Source organism: Theobroma cacao, chromosome 1 (genome assembly GCF_000208745.1).
Source record: "Theobroma cacao cultivar B97-61/B2 chromosome 1, Criollo_cocoa_genome_V2, whole genome shotgun sequence".
Lineage (NCBI taxonomy): Eukaryota > Viridiplantae > Streptophyta > Magnoliopsida > Malvales > Malvaceae > Theobroma > Theobroma cacao.
In genome coordinates this window covers 29,050,349-29,067,062 of record NC_030850.1, presented here as the reverse complement: position 1 = coordinate 29,067,062, position 16,714 = coordinate 29,050,349, and the positions used below count along the sequence as shown (strand labels likewise).

Below are 16,714 nucleotides of genomic sequence, written 5' to 3'. Positions count from 1 at the left end.
GACTAGGGATGGTCTAAATTTGTCTCAATGTCCTAAGACTGCCCGCAAATCTCCCGCCTGCACTTAGGTTAAAGACTTGATTCGGCGTTACACACTCATTAATTTAATATGAATGATAATTGCTTTTCAAAAAGAAATATTGTTTTTTTAATATGTTGGCAACCCAACCACAACTTGAATATGTACGTTACTCTTTTTTCTGTATCAGTTGATACAGACGGGTACCCTTTGTTTTTTTCAGAACTATAGAAAAGCCTGATTCCCAATGGATGAGTTTGTTGCAGCTCGACACCTTGCTACTTGTTTGGAAGCTTCATTTGGCCAAGAATCCCATGCCTTTTCGTGATTCTATGAGCACACACCCCAAATCTTTAAATATATTATATATAGTAACTGATCTGATTCTCTTTACCCCTTTTAGGCTTCTCACCAGTTTTCGTCGCTCTCTCCTAGGGGTTTAAATACATGCCATTTGTGGGAAATATTCCTTCTCCTCACTGCCTATCAACCTTTTCCATTTCTTTTGTCTTTTTTGTTGGACATTTTCAAATAAAAAATATGATTTTATATTAAAATAAAAGGAAAAATTATGATTGTTGAAAATTAAATTAAAAAAAGAATAAATAAAGAGTCACGTCTGTTGAAAAAGATTAATAGGAGCAACTTTTTGAAACAGATACAATCAGTGTCTGTTGGAAACAGACATCTAAGCTTATAAAAGAATATCTTCTTTATCCAACAGAACGTACATCAGAAAAAAAAAAAAACTTTCCTTCCTTTCTCAAATTTCTCAAGTTTTCTTTTATACTATTTTCCTGTGAAAAAATACTATAGAAGTTTGATAATCTTGTTATACTTCGGTAAATGCTCAGTGGATTGATTTCGTTAGTGCAAAACATTGTCAATCATTGGGCTTCATTGTATCTTCGAGGTTATACGCCACTAACTTTTTGCACACTACAAGTAAGGGTGAATAAAACCTTAAGGATAGTGGCATTGATACACTCCTTGATGCCATTATGGTATTTTCCAATTCAGTGTTCTAACAATCTTAAGGTTTTATTTCCGTTCCAACAATGGCTGCTACAAGTGGAACATTAAGAGAATTGGCTTCTGACTTTGTAAAATTGGATTGATTTGATAGTGGCAACTTTCTAAGATGGCAAAAGAAGATGCATTTCCTACTATCAACCTAGAAAGTTGTCAATGTTTTGACTACACCTGGACCAGAAGAAGGAGAAAATGAGTTTGTTGCTACAATGAGAGAGAGGTAAAAATGGGACAATGTCGATTATATGTGTAAAGGTCACATCTTGAATGATTTGGTTGATGGCTTATTTGACACATACCAGAACAAGGTTACTACAAAAGAATTATGGGACAAACTGGAAGACAAGTACATGACAGAAGATGTAACAAGTAAGAAATTTTTTGTTAGCTACTTTATTAATTATCAAATGGTCAATGGGCGTTCTGTTATGGAACAACTATGAAAATTGAAAAAATGCTTAATCAGTTTAAATAACATAAAATGAAAATGGATGTAACTATAGTAGTATCTTCCATTATAGACAAACTTCCTCCATCATAGAACGACTTTAAAAGATGTCTAAAACACAAAAAGGAAGAAAGAACTCTTGAGGCTTTGGCAAATCATCTTCGAATTGAAGAGGAATACAAGAAACATGAACAAGTTGCTGTTTCTAGTGAAGCCAAAGTACATGTTGTGGAGGAAAGAAAAACCATTAAACCTGCCAAAAAGAGGTTTAAGCAGATTACTAGTGGTCTGAAATTCAAAAGACAAAACAAAAGCACATGTTTCTATTGCAGAAAACCAGGACATTTCAAGAACGAATGTCAGTTATTGAAAAAGAAAAATAATTCTTCAAGAAGAAACGCGTTTGAAAATCTTGTAGCCATGATTTCTAAAATCAATATGCTTGAAGAAAATGAAGCCTGGTGGGTTGCTTCTAGAGCAACAAAACATGTGTGTAATGACAAGAGTCTTTTCAAGAATTTCGGACCAAGTGAGTGTGGATATTTCCTATACATGAAAAATTCTTCTACAGCAATGATTACAGGCAAAGGAACTGTTGAACTTGAAATCACTTCTGAAAAAACTTTAACTTTGAAAGATGTATACTATGTTCCAGAAGTTAGGAAAAACTTAGTGTTTGGAAGTCTATTAAATAAGTTTGGTTTCAAGCTTATATTTGAGGCAGATAAATTCACTCTGTCCAAAGGGGGAATTTTTGTTGGGAAAGGTTACATGTGTGATGGAATGTTCAAATTAAATATTGTTAATAATAATAAGAATAAAATAGTTGTTTCTCCTTATATGATTGAATCTTCTTATTTATGGCATTATAGTTTAGGACATTTAAATTATAGAAGATTGGATGGCATGTATAAAATGGACTTAATTCCAAAATTAATCCAAATATTGATAAATGCAATACATGCATGTTAACAAAAATTACTAGAAATCCTTTTCCTAAAGTTAAAAGAAATACCAAATTACTTGAATTAATACATAGTGATGTGTGTGATATGCATAGTACACCCACATTAACTGGAAAGAAATATTTTGTCGCATTCATTGATGATTTCTCTAGATATTGCTATGTATATTTGTTGCATTCTAAAGATGAAGTGCTTGATAAATTTAAAGTTTATAAATCAAAAGTTGAATTACAATATGAATATTTTATCAAGTGTTTAAGATCGGATAGAAGTGGAAAATATTATAGTCCAAGTTGTTTTGCCTCTACTGGAATAATCCATCATATTTCAGCACCTTACACACTACAACATAATGGTGCAGTAGAAAAAAAAGAATAGGGTCTTGACTGAAATGGTAACTGCTATGTTATCATATTCAGGTCTTGGAAAAGGTTTTTAGGGAGAAGCTTTGTTAATAGCTTGTCACATATTAAATAGAGTTCCTATAAAGGAAATTAAAATGACCCCATATGAGCAATGGAAGAAAAAGAAACCAAACCTTAGTTATAGAAAGGTTTGGGGATGTAGAGTTGTAGTTAAAGTTTCAGAACCCAAAAGAAAGAAATTAGGTGAAAGAGGAATAGAATGCATATTCATAGGATATGCACAACATAGTAAAGCATATAGGTTTATGGTAATTGAACCAAATGATTCAATTCTAGTCAATACTATTATTGAATCAAGAGATGCAATATTTGATGAAAATAAATTCAAATTTGTTTTAAGGCAATTACAACTACTACAATCAATTCAATCAAATGTCTGTTTTAAGCAAAAGGGCTAGAAAGGTAAAAGATTTTGATCCAGACTTTTACATGTTCATTGTAGAAGGAACAAGAGAAAATATTGACAATAAGATTCCTTATTGTTTTAATTTAGAATCGAACCCTATTTCATATGACAAGGCAATGAAGTCTCAAGATTCTGCATTTTGAAAAGAAGCAATCAATGATAAGATGGACTCAATAACGAGAAATAATACTTGGATTTTGGTTGATCTTCCATCAGGTTCCAAACCAATAGGTTGTAAATGGTTTTCAAAAAGAAAATAAAAGTAGATGGAACCACAGACAAGTTCAAAGCAAGATTAGTAGCCAAAAGCTTTACGCAAAAGCAAGGGATTGACTACTTTGATACTTATGCTCCAGTAGCAAGAATTGCTACAATTAGACTTATATCTCCCTTGCATCAATTTATAAGTTGGTAATTCACCAAATAGATGTCAAAATAGCATTTTTAAATGGTGAATTATAAGAGGAAGTCTACATGGAACAACCAAAAGGGTTTGTTGTTTCAGGACAAGAGCATAAAATTTGTAAACTTATCAAATCATTGTATAGGCTTAAACAAGCACCAAAACAATGGCACAAAAAAATTAATAAAATTGTTTTAGCTAATGACTACAACATAAATGAATCTGACAAGTGCATATATAGCAAATTCCAAAATGGTAAAGGTGTTATAATTTGCTTATATGTGGATGATATGCTATTTTTTTGTACGGATTTGGAACAAGTTGAGGAGACAAAGAAGTTTTTGTCAACAAACTTTGCAATGAAAGATATGGGTGTAGCAAATGTCATTTTAGGAATTAAAATATTCTGAGATGAAAATAACATAACTTTATCTCAATCCCACTACATTGAAAAAGTGCTTGAAAAGTGTAATTTTACTAATTGTATATTAGCATCTACGCCCATGGATCCTTAAACTAAATTAGTACCTAATGCTGGTAGGGCTGTTAAGCAATTACAATATGCAAGATTAATTGCTTGCTGGATGTATGCAATGACATGTACAAGGCCAGATATAGCATTTGCTGTTGGAAAGTTAAGTAGATATACAAGTAATCCAAGTACTTTGCATTGGCAAGCCATAAATCGAGTACAAAGATATTTAAAGAAAACAATTAATTATGGACTTTACTATAATGGATATCCATCAGTACTAGAAGGATATTCAGATGCTAGTTGGATTACAAGTTTAGAAGATCATGCTTCCACAAGTGGGTGGATCTTCATGCTTGGTGGGGGTGCCATTTCTTGATGGTCTAAGAAACAAACATGTATAACTAAATCTACCATGGCAGCCGAATTTATTGCATTGGCTGCTGCCACCAAGGAAGCTGAATGGCTAAAAAATTTACTCTATGGTGTGCCTTTATGGCCTAAACCAATTTTTCCAATTTTTATCCGTTGTGATAGTGAAGCAACTCTAGCAAAAACATATAGCCAAGTGTATGATGGAAAGTCTAGACATATTGGATTAAGACATAGCTATGTTCAATAATTAATTTCTGATGGATTGATCATTATAACTTTTGTGAGGTCTAGTGAAAACTTGGTGGATCCTTTAAAAAAAAATCCTACCAGAGATCTTGTAAATAAGACTTCAAAAAGGTGGGGCTCAAGTTCATATATTAAAAGTCACCCATGGAGGAAACTAGACTTAACGCTTGGTATAACGTCAAGTCTTGAGTTTAATGAGACAAAGTACATCATTTGTATGTGGCTGCTAGCACTATAATATAATACATTATATTCCATCCTAAGTGAAGTGCTAGGTACCCATAACAGTAAGGAAAGGATGAGTTATATATCTTAATAGATCAATGACATAATTTGTTAGAATGCTTTAGTTACAAGGACATTCATGGGGGCTACTTATGTGAGTGTGAAGTGTTGCCGCTTCTAGGAGTTCAAGAGCTTGGCTCTAACAGCACTCGTGAAAAGAGGATACAGACGCATGGCCATAAAAGCGGTGCCAAATACTGTGCATTCATTGGTGTTGAAAACGTTGTGTGAGATGTGTTCGGTTAACCAAATGGAATAGATGGTTTAAAGCATAGTCTACCATACAATTTCGGTTAACTTTAATATATTTTCACTAAGTGAAGGTTCAATCAGAAGACACTTTCATTTATGCAATTGATTTCCAAGATTATCAAAAATTTGGATTAATTTGAAAATGGTGGGGGATTGTTAGATATTTTCAAATAAAAGATATGATTTCATATCAAAATAGAAGGAAAAATTGTGATTGTTGGAAATTAAATTAAAAGAAGGATTATGTTTGTTGGAAATAAAAATAAATAAATAAATAAAATAAAAAGAAGAACAAGAAAAAGAGTCACGTCTATTGTTAAAGACCAACAGGAGCAACTCTTTGAAACAGACACAAACAATGTCTGTTGGGAATAGGCATCTAAGCTTATAAAGAGGATCCTTTTTATCCAACAGAACGTACATCAAAAAACAAAAAAAACTTTCCTTCTTTTTTAAAATTTTTCAAGTTTTCTTCCATACTATTTTCCTGCAGAAAAATACTATAGAAGTTTGATAATCTTGTTATACTCTGATGAGTGCTCAGTGGATTGATTTTGTCAGTGCAAAATGTTGTTAATCACTGAGCTTCATTGTATCTTCAAGATTTATATACCAATAACTTTTTTGCACACTACAAGTGAAGGCGAATAAAACTTTAAAGACAGTGACATTGATACACACCTTGAAGCCATTCTAGTATTTTCCAATTCAGTGTTCTAACATTTTTTGAGCTCTTTCTCACGACAATTGGGCTATAGCTTGAGTAATTAACAATATTAATGAGGACTAAGTATCAACTACCTAACCAAAATGATTAATTTAAATTAATTTAGGATTATATTAAAACAGACCAATATTATTTTTCTTTTCACTATGGATCAAATGTAAAGAAATCATTAATGTTATATGTTGTATTTTTCTAAAATTAATTATCATCTTACAAAAATTCAATAAATTTAGAGTTTTAACAACATTTCTTAAACCTATGTTGCTAAAAGAATTTGATCATGGCAATAGTATGTTATTCCTTGAGTAATATTTTTATGCAGTAGGCTGCATATATAATAGTTCTTAGTGTGTAGATATGTAGTACATTACTACTTGAACAACATTTTTAGGACAAGTATTACACTATTAATGTAGATTAGGGTTTGCCCAAACATGCTGATACTGATTGATATACAAATGCTACTAATTAAATTTTGGAAAAATGGCATTTTTAATTTTTCTGAAATTATACTTATAATGGCATGACTAGTTGGTGGATTTAATAAAAAACTGCTTTTCAGAAAAAAAAATCTGAAATTATAAATATATGATGTTAGTATATGTACTCTGAAAAAGAAAAATTATTAATATATTATGTTAGTATATGTTTGTAAACCTATGTTTACATTAGTGTAATTTACTATTTATTTATGAACAAACAATTCATGGGTTCTTATTAATTAATATATAAAGATAATAAAGAGTACATTAATAATGATTTGGTTTTAGGTTTCGCATTGGATGGAATCTATGAAGTGGTTGATTTGCCTTTCCTAGCAATAGTTGCTGGCCCGCTAAGACTATCAAGCTTGGCCGAACATGTAGGCCAACCAGTTTTCTTATAAAATAGGTCCATTGCCTTACACTTTGGAGCAAAAATTAGGACAGTAAATTCGTAAAAGCCTAGTCCTACGAAGCATATGGTAAATTCTTTTGCAGCATACAATTACGTAATGCATATAAATTAACAAAAAAGTTAAAAATAAATAAAATTCAATAATTTTATAATTTTGTACCTCCAAATTGTAAAAAGTATCTTGCCAACAAATTCTAAGTTGTACTTGTAGTGCATATAAATAATATTCTTTTATTAGTTTAAATTGATTTTTTGAAGAAAAGAACCAATAATCAAATTAGACAACTTTTTTTTTAAAGCAAGTTAGGCAACTTGTAATCAGCTTCTTTATCACTAGGTCGATTTTTGTACTGATAAATTATTATTATTATTATTTTCATTATTTTAAATTAAATATCCACTTTATAAATAACATAAAATTTAAAAAATGATATATTTTGTTTTTTACTCTATAATTTTGTCTTAAAATGGTATAAAAGTTAGCAATATTTCACTTACAATTAATATTTTCAATGAAAGTTATTTTGAAACTATTTTAAGAAAGTGGATATTGTTTTGAAGTGAAATATTAGGCAGACTAAAAAGATATTTATGGGAAAAACATTGTACTTAATGTACCTTTTTTTAACATATATATATTGTTATAAAATATAAACTGAAAAAATAATTACAAAAAAAAATAATAATGAAGAAAATATTTAGAAGGAATAATAAGATCTTTTTAAAATGTATATATTTTACAAATGAAGTAAGAGACCTATTTATAGTTAGGGAAACAACCTTTAAATCATAATCCTAATATAATTTAATCTAAGAATTCAAATCAAATTACACTTCGTGTATCTAGTCTATTAGATTGTTTGACTTGGTTTGAACTTCTTAAGTCGTAACATAATGGATATTTATATATCTATTCATAACACTCCCATTGAATATTCATCGTATTAAGAATATGCCTCGTTAAAACCTTACTAAGAAAAAACCTCATGAAAAAAATCTGAGTGAAGGAAAATAGTACATAATTCTTTTCAAGAATACGTTTTTGAAATACTGCCTCATTAAAAACCTTATAAAAAAAAACCTAATGGGAAAAACTTGATAAAGGAAAAGAGTACAATGCATATTTTACTTTCCTTAATGAATGTATAATTTAATATCTTTAAAATGATGCATTCCAATCTTTTGTACCAACTTTTAAAATGTTGTAGTAAGAAGGGCTTTGATGAATAAATCTGCTAGATTGTCACTTGATCGAATTTGTTGAACACTAATATCACATTTTCTTGGAGATCATGAGCAAAGAAGAATTTTGGCGAAATATATTTTGTTCAGTCACCTTTAATGTATTATTCCTTTAACTATGCTATGCAAGTGATATTATCCTCAAATAATGTTGTTGGAATTTCCTTCTTGGTTGACAGGCCACACATTTTTCGAATATGTTAAGTTCGAGATCTTAGCTAGATATATTCACAACTTACCTCATGAATTACTAAAATTTTTACATAGTTAAAAGAAGTAGCACCTATAGTTTGTTCTATAAAACGCCATGAAATAGTCGTACCTCCATATGTGAATAAGTAACTTGTCTAAGATCAAGCTTTGTGTGGATCATATAAATATCTTTCATCGCATAATTAATTAAATTTGATTTTGATACATTTAAGTAATATAAGCCCATGTCTATTGTTTCTCAGAGATATCAAAGTATATGTTTAATTATATTCGAATGCCTTCAAGTTGGAGAAGAACTATATCTTACTAATAAATTTACAACAAATGATACATCGAGTCGTGTATTACTAGCAAGATACATTAGTGCTTCAATTGCACTAAGATATGGTACTTTAGGATTAAGAAGTTCTTTAACATTTTTACGAGGTTGGAAAAAGCCTTTTTTCACATTTTTGAGGTTGAAAAGGGTCCTATTTCACATTTAATGACCTTACAACCATTGGTGAACTCAATAGATGTGCTTTGTTTATATAAAATCGTTTTAGCAATTTTATTATATAATTTGAATGATGGACAAAAATTTCATTTATCAAGTGTTCACTTTTTTCAAGGGCTTTCATCTCAAATTCTTTTTTTAAGTAATCCACGACTTTTGATAGTCACAAGAAGACATGAAATCAGTTTAAAGTATTTCTTAAAGCCTTTTCACAATATTGCTGCCCGCAGGAGCACATTTGAGGCATGAAATGTAAAGAATGTTTTTTCTAACATATCAGTATCAGTCATCTTTTCTCCACATAATTTTAGTTTAGAATTGATTTTTAATAATGTTGAGTTATACTCACTTATAGTTTTAAAATCTTGCAATCGTAGATGCATCCAATTATAACGAGCTTTTGGTAAAATTACTGTTTTTTGGTAGTCATATTTTTCCTTTAGACTTTTTCAAAGATTGACTAGATCTTTTATTATGAGATACTTAATTTTTAATCCTTTATAGAGATGATGGCGAAGGAAAATCATGCTTTTGCCTTATCGTGATTGGATACTTTATTTGCTTATTTGATGGTGTCTACCCATAGCATCTAAATGAATTTCAGCATCTAGAATCCAAGATAGATAGTTTTTGCTAGTAATATCAAGGGCCACAAATTCAAGCTTTGTAAATTTTGACAGATGATAGCTTAGAAGAAAAACATAGTTGTTAGCATTACACAAAATATCATTATTGGCAAGCAAAAGCATAAATTGGCTAATGAAAAACAATTAATTTAGAAATTTTACTCATTATAGATTGGTAAAATATAGGTAAAACAATAAAGTAACAATAGATAATAATTGAATTAAAAGAAATTACCTGAAGAAAAATTGAACTTTGACTTTAGGATAATGATAAAAAGCTAAACGATACCAAAGCTTGAGAAATTAAAGAATCGTGCTAATAACGTGTTATAAAATATAAACTGAATGAACAACTATAAAAGAAAGAGTATAACAATAAAGAAAATATTTAGAGAGAGTAAAAATATCTTAATGAACTGTATATTTTATAAATGAAGTGAGGGGCCTATTTTTAGGCTAACAATCCCTTTAATTATAATCTTAATATAATTCAATCTAATAGTTCAAATCAGATTACATTTCTTGTATCTGGTCTGTTGGATTGTTTGACTTAGTCTGAACTTTCTGGGTCATAACATAACGGACATTCACACGCATATTCATAATATATATGTATTTATCTCATTTTTTGCTTGATGTCTACAAGATTGGTAAAGTTCCTCATGTTCCTTTAGTGTAGTGCATCAATTTGGCCACTTTTCTTCTTGTGTGTCTTGAGTTCTCCTCAAAAGGCTCCACATATACTTGATAAAGTTTAAGCGTTACCCTATCTCGACTTTTGATAAAGCTGATATTCACATTTTTGGGTGCTAGTATTACTTCTAGTATTTGTGTAACACATATGTAATAAAATAATTTAAAAAGTTGACTGTGATTGCTAATATTCTTTGGCCAAGTCTTTCTCAAAAATATTTGAACTGATATTATATTGTATGGATGATGTTGGCAAAACTCATATTGAAGTTAAGAGAGATTGTAGAAAAGATTTTTTTACTAAAGAATTGTGAAAAAGAAGTTTCAAGATGATTAGCTTTGTTGCAAAGCTTCAGTTAATTTACTCCTTTATTAGCTTTATAGACTTGCTAAGTAATGCTATTCGTGCAAATATTATACATTGTTCACACTTCATGTAGAATTTTATTCAACTTGATGTGAAGGAGATTAGTTCAACCCTTTAAATAAGTAAACATAAAAGTTGCCAACAATAAGAAATGAGTGATAAAGCTTTGACCAATAAGAAAATATCAAGTCATAGTCAAAGTTTAAATGATAAAATTACGTTAAATTATGAGTGATGAACTATGATAAAAAAAATGAATGATAAAGCTTGCAACCAATAGCAAGCCAATATTATAATATCATTGCAATAAAAAATATGAGCGATAAAACTTATAATTGAAATATGAATTTCTTTTTCTTTCAAATGTCAAATTTCAATACATGAAGTAATAAAAGTCAAAGCCACACAAATATCATACATGACTGAGAAACGAGATATTTTAGATTTTGTTGTTCTCATGGGATTAAAAAATAATGGAGGGCAATCAATCACTTCATTTTGTCTTCTTCTTAAGTTATCTCATCTAAATAGCAAATTAGGTCAAGGGCCTTTATTTTCTCTACCTCTTCTTAAATTGCATTTATTGTAAGTATTCCTTTTATCAAACGACTAACTCTTCATAGTATTATTGTTTTTTGGTGCAAGTTTAACCAAGATAACAAAGTTGGAATAGGTAAGTTCTTCAAGTGTAACCTATACTTGTCGAACATCTTTTGGATACAAACTTTCACCCTACTCTTTCTCATCAAGATTATATTTGACACCCTTTCTTTGAAGTGTTGGATATATTACTTGAGATCTTTTTTATACTTTTGATGTTTTTCGCCTAAATCAACAAGCATAACCTTTTCTTGAGTAAAATAAAACTTCTTGCAAATTCAACTCCATAACTTAACAACAAGGGGTGAGATTGACATACCATGTATAAGCCTTATTTGTAAGAGACTTGGAAATCTCCTTCAACTTCAAGTCATCATTCAATCTTCTTACTCTTAGAGTTTTCATGAACTTCATAACATGATTTTATGCATCCCAATCTTACCATTAAATTGATTGAACTTGGGACTAGTGTAGTTCTTCGGATAAGGCTTAAAAGCTACATTAGCTGGGTGAGGCAACTTAAGATAAAATTTCTAAAAAGTTCATGCTCTTCTTTTGATCACGTACCCTTTGAAGCTTTTCTTTTGTCATAAATCCTTGCATAGTGATTAGTATGATCATTGCAGTAGAGGTAGTAATTGGTGTAACTGTTACAGGGGATTTGTCAATATTGGGATTTTCATTGACTACCACATCAACAATGTTTTCTTCATTCTTTCGTCCTCATTTGTGTTTACAACCAAGGTAGTGATTCTATCAAGTGTATTCTCATTACCATTAAAGTGCACAGGTTGAACCTAAGCAATGGCAGCAATAGAGGATTAAAGTTGAAATATGGTCTCCACCATCAGTGTATTGTTGTCCTCCAATGTTTGCATCTTTATTGAGAAGCTTGGATCATTTTTATTAGTTCTAGATGAAAAGAAGTGTATTTCTGTTGCTAATGAAATTGTCTATCTCTTCTAGTAACACAAGTTTTTTCTATTGAAATTTTACTTAGTGTAAGCATTCTTCACTAATGGAGTTACCAAAATATAGAAAAGATTCTTGTGATAAGAAAATGTAGTGTTGCAAATAAGTAAAATTGATGTGTTGGAGGCAAGATGAATAACTATTATGTAGTTTGATTCATGAGAATGAAATAAAACAAGAATTACTATTATGAATTATTTCAATGTTTGGTTGGCAGGAAAGGTTTTAAGAATAGTTAATGCATAAGTGATAAATGGTAAAAATACCATTTATTATAACATTTAATATTTAATTTAAAATATTTATTATTTAAATAATTTATTAAAATATTAATAAATTATTTTAAAATTTTAATATGATTATTTATTTTAATTTTTAGAATATTAATAATTCATATTTCATTTAAAAGATTAATAATATATAATTAAAATATTAATATCATTATTTTATTTTATTCTTTATTCTTAAAATATTAATTTAATTTTTAAATTTAAAGTATTAATTTTTTATAATTTATAATTAAAACTTAAAGTTTTTTATTTTAAATTCATTTTAATTTTTTCCTTTTTATTTTTTTCTTTCTTCTAGTCAGTCTGGTATTGGAGATGTAGTTGATGTAAGAGAACGCCAATCTGGCGCTCCTTATGGTCGATCATAAAGTGTCAAATTCAACCATGGAAAATCTAGCACGAAAGCGCTAGATCGGCGTTTCCCACTGTGGGATTTGGCATTTTTGAGATCAAATTTAGTTGAGGAGTGTCATATTTGATGCTTCTGCCGCCAAATGTGACTGTGGATGCACCAATTTCGCTCGTCACAACCGTCAACCATTGTCACTGTCGTCACCTGTTGTCTTCCCTGGTATGGATGTCAACGGGTAGGGTACCCGTTAATTTCAAGGTACCCGAACCTTAACCCTATTAAAAATCAAATACCCTAACCCTATTAACTACCTAAATAATTTAAAAATTACTACCCTAAAGCTAACCCTAATACATTCTCACTACCTTATAATTACCCTAACCTGTTTAAATACCCGATTAAATAAGAAAACAATGAGAGTTTTTAACCTTTGTGTGTAAGAGCAGTGCAGAGGAATGGAATGCCAAGTAGTTGGAGGGAGAACTTGAAGGTTCTGCTGCTTCTACTTACGAGCTTTATAGGAAACTTGTTCAGTGTGCCATCGCCATTGACTACTCTGACGACGTTACCTTTTCTTTCTCTCTTATCACTCCTAACTCTGCTATTTTCCAAGTGATTATTGGAGGTGGCGGAGACGGAGGTTTCTTAAGAAGAAGAGTTGCAGCTCCTGCTAGAGGCACTACCCCAACGGTAGAAGCACCAGCAGTTGAGGAGAAAAAGAAAGAAGAGAAAGTGGAGGAGAGTGACGATGAAGATATGGGATTCTCACTCTTTGATTAAGTGCCTTTCTGTCTATTACTTAGCAAGTTATTGTTTACATTTACATGTTTCTTGTCTTGGTTCATGCTACCCCAACTGGCATTGGGTTTTTTGAGTTAGGAATTTGACAATTTTATAAGTATGTGGTTTATCTTGAACTTCTATTTTCAAATTCTTGTTTTATTTCATATTTCTTTTTCCTTTTATGTCATTGATTTTATGGTCGATTAGCTATTGCTTTGGTATGAAAGAGAATTGAAAGAACAAATTAAGTTGAGAAAAAAACCTACTTCTACAAAATAAATAAATAAATAAATAAAATATTTATAAATAATAATCGGGGTTCGGGTAACAGATACCCAAGGGATAGTACCCGAACTCGATTCGAGTAGTGAAATCCCTATCCGAACTCGTTTATTGAGTGCCTTAATCTAGTATAACCGGGTAAGGTACCTGCGGGTACTTTATAATAAGGTACCCGTTGACATCCTTATTCCCTGGTAGTGGAAATTTAGTGAAAGAATGAAAGTGGTAATTGGGTAGAGAGAGAAAGAAATTGTAAAAAATGAAGAAATTGCATTTTATATAATATGGTAATTTTCAAAATTAATGAAGGACATTTTTATCCATTGATAATTTTACTCTATTCCTTGCCTCCTATAATAGCCATTATAGAAGGGTGGTTGGCCATTCCTTCCAACCAAATAAGGTATTAAAGAAGGATTAGGAAACCCTAACCAAACATGTTGTACGTGTTGTGCCAAGTAGTAATAGACAAAGTGTAGAGAATAGGTAAGTGATAAAGTAAGATTGAAAATAGGGTAGAGAAAGGCTAAGTAGAAGAGATTTTAAAAAGGATATTTAGAACCTGTTTGGCTTATTTTTTTTTTAGCTTAAAAACTATTATAAAGTTCTTATGAAAAATAATAACTTTTATTATGAAAAATAATAACTTTTAAAATTAAGCTAAATCTGTTTGATAAATTTACCTTTATAAGCTTTTTTTTATAGATAAGTTGTTTGACAAAATAATTTATATAAGTCTTTTAAAAAAAATAATTTATATAAGTTTTAATTTTGGTTAAAATTACCATAAAAGGTATTTAATAAATAACTTTTTATTAGTCACAAATTCCTTTGTTCACAATGGAAAAAAGTTAACTTTATTTTTTTATTTATTTAAAATAAACTTTTAGAAATATAAAAAGTATTTTTATATAACATAAAATTTATAAGTAATAATAAATAATACAAAAATGGAAACAGATAATGTTGAAATTATTTTTAATAGATAAAGACATTTTTAAAACAAAAAGAAAAATTTTTCAAAAAAAGAGACATGTTTTTTTCCAAAAAAAAAAAAAAGAAAGCTTTTCTCTGTAGCTTTGTTTAGAGCACTTTTTTTAATTTTATTTTTTAAAAAAAAGTTACTTTTTTTAAGAGCTTCTCAAATTCTTATTTGGCCTAATTTCTGCTTTTAAGAATTAAATAAGTTGAAAAAAAACCAAGTCAAACAAGCACTTAGAGAGAGGGTTAAGGGTGAAAGTGTATTTACCTTTGCTTCTCGAAAGCTTATTCCTCCAAAATGAATTGCAAAGACCATACATAGAGTAAGGAGAAGGTATTAAAGAACAAATATTAATGCACATAATGAGTAATAATATTGAAAAGAAATTTATTGTACATAATGAGTAATAGTTACTTGAACCCATTATATGGTCATTGTACTAATTATTTTTGAGTAAAATACTTTGATCCTCGTAAGTTTTAGCTATAATTTCACACAAGTTCATTAGTATTCGAAAAAAATAGCTTGTTCCAAATGTATTAACAGTGTTAATGGATGAATGTGAAATGTCTAAAATGCTCTTATTCTTTCTTTTTCTTTTTCACTATTTTCCTTCCTCTTAAGTCAGTCAACGACACTCCCTTATGCTGGCCAGCCACCCCGTGATTGAATCTAGGGTAGAGAGAATTTTTTTTTTTGAATAGGAGAGAAAAAAATTTTGAAAATGAAAAATTATAGTTTATATAATGCGATCTGGTATTCTTGCGGTAGAATCTGGCTAAAGAATGTCCAATTTGGTGTTCCTGCAGTCTGATCAGATTGGGGAACGACTAATCAAAGCCTGTCATGTCGACTGCTGCTGTCCGCCAGGGGTAGAGGTGGTATTGTTATGGGGGGAATAATTTTTGAAATTTTTTAATTATTATATATTTTTTTAATAATCTTGGAGAATAGTATATTTATGGAGGCTGTGGCTCCCTCAAAAATTTTAAAATATTTTATTTATTATATATTTTTAATGCTTTTCAAAATAATTTTTTATTTAATAATTAATATAAATAATAAATAATAAAATGACTCTACAAGCCTTAATTAATGTTACTCTAATTTAAGTTTATTAACTCTTCTTTCTCCCTCTCTTTCTTTTTCTCTTTCTTTTCTCTTTTTGTTCTTTTATTTTACTTTACTCTCTCTTATGTAATTAATTACTGAAATACATTTTATTCTTTAAAAGAAAGATTTATGATATTGAGAACTTGGATAAGGTAAAGTTTTTTTTTTCTATTTGTATTATTTAACTATTGTGTGAAATTTTATATATCGTATTTAACTATTTATATTTTATGCATTAAATTTTATGAATATAGAAAACATTGTCGAGCACAACTTTTTTGTAAGTTTTTCTTTTTAATTCCTTTTGATTTATATGTTATATGTTATATAAAATTATTTTCTATTATGAATTTTTTGCTTGTTGTTTAAATGCAATGTATTAATTTTAAAAAATTTTAACCTTTATTCCTTTTTGTCTTTGACACCCTCAACAAAAATTGACAAACTTCGCCCCTGTAGTCAGCTGTTACCGTCCACGGTGGAGAAAAGTTAGGTAACATTTGGTGTGAGGGTAGTGGGAACATTTTCTACAATGTATCCAATTAAATTACATTGTAGTGTTTGTTTTGCAATAGACTATTGCAATGTAAGATTGTAATACAATCACATTACATCCCTTGGCTATAATGTGATTGCAATCCAAAATCAATGTAATCAAATTACATTGCACTCTGCAATGTCTTTAAAGACATTTTTACCTTCAACTTTATTACTTTAATAAAGACATTTTGTAATGTTAAAATTAAAATAAA

General features: G+C 29.6%; 1 pseudogene; it reads left to right on the top strand.

Moving 5' to 3' along the window:
• LOC18613269 lies at window positions 13,028-13,630 on the top strand (annotated as a pseudogene).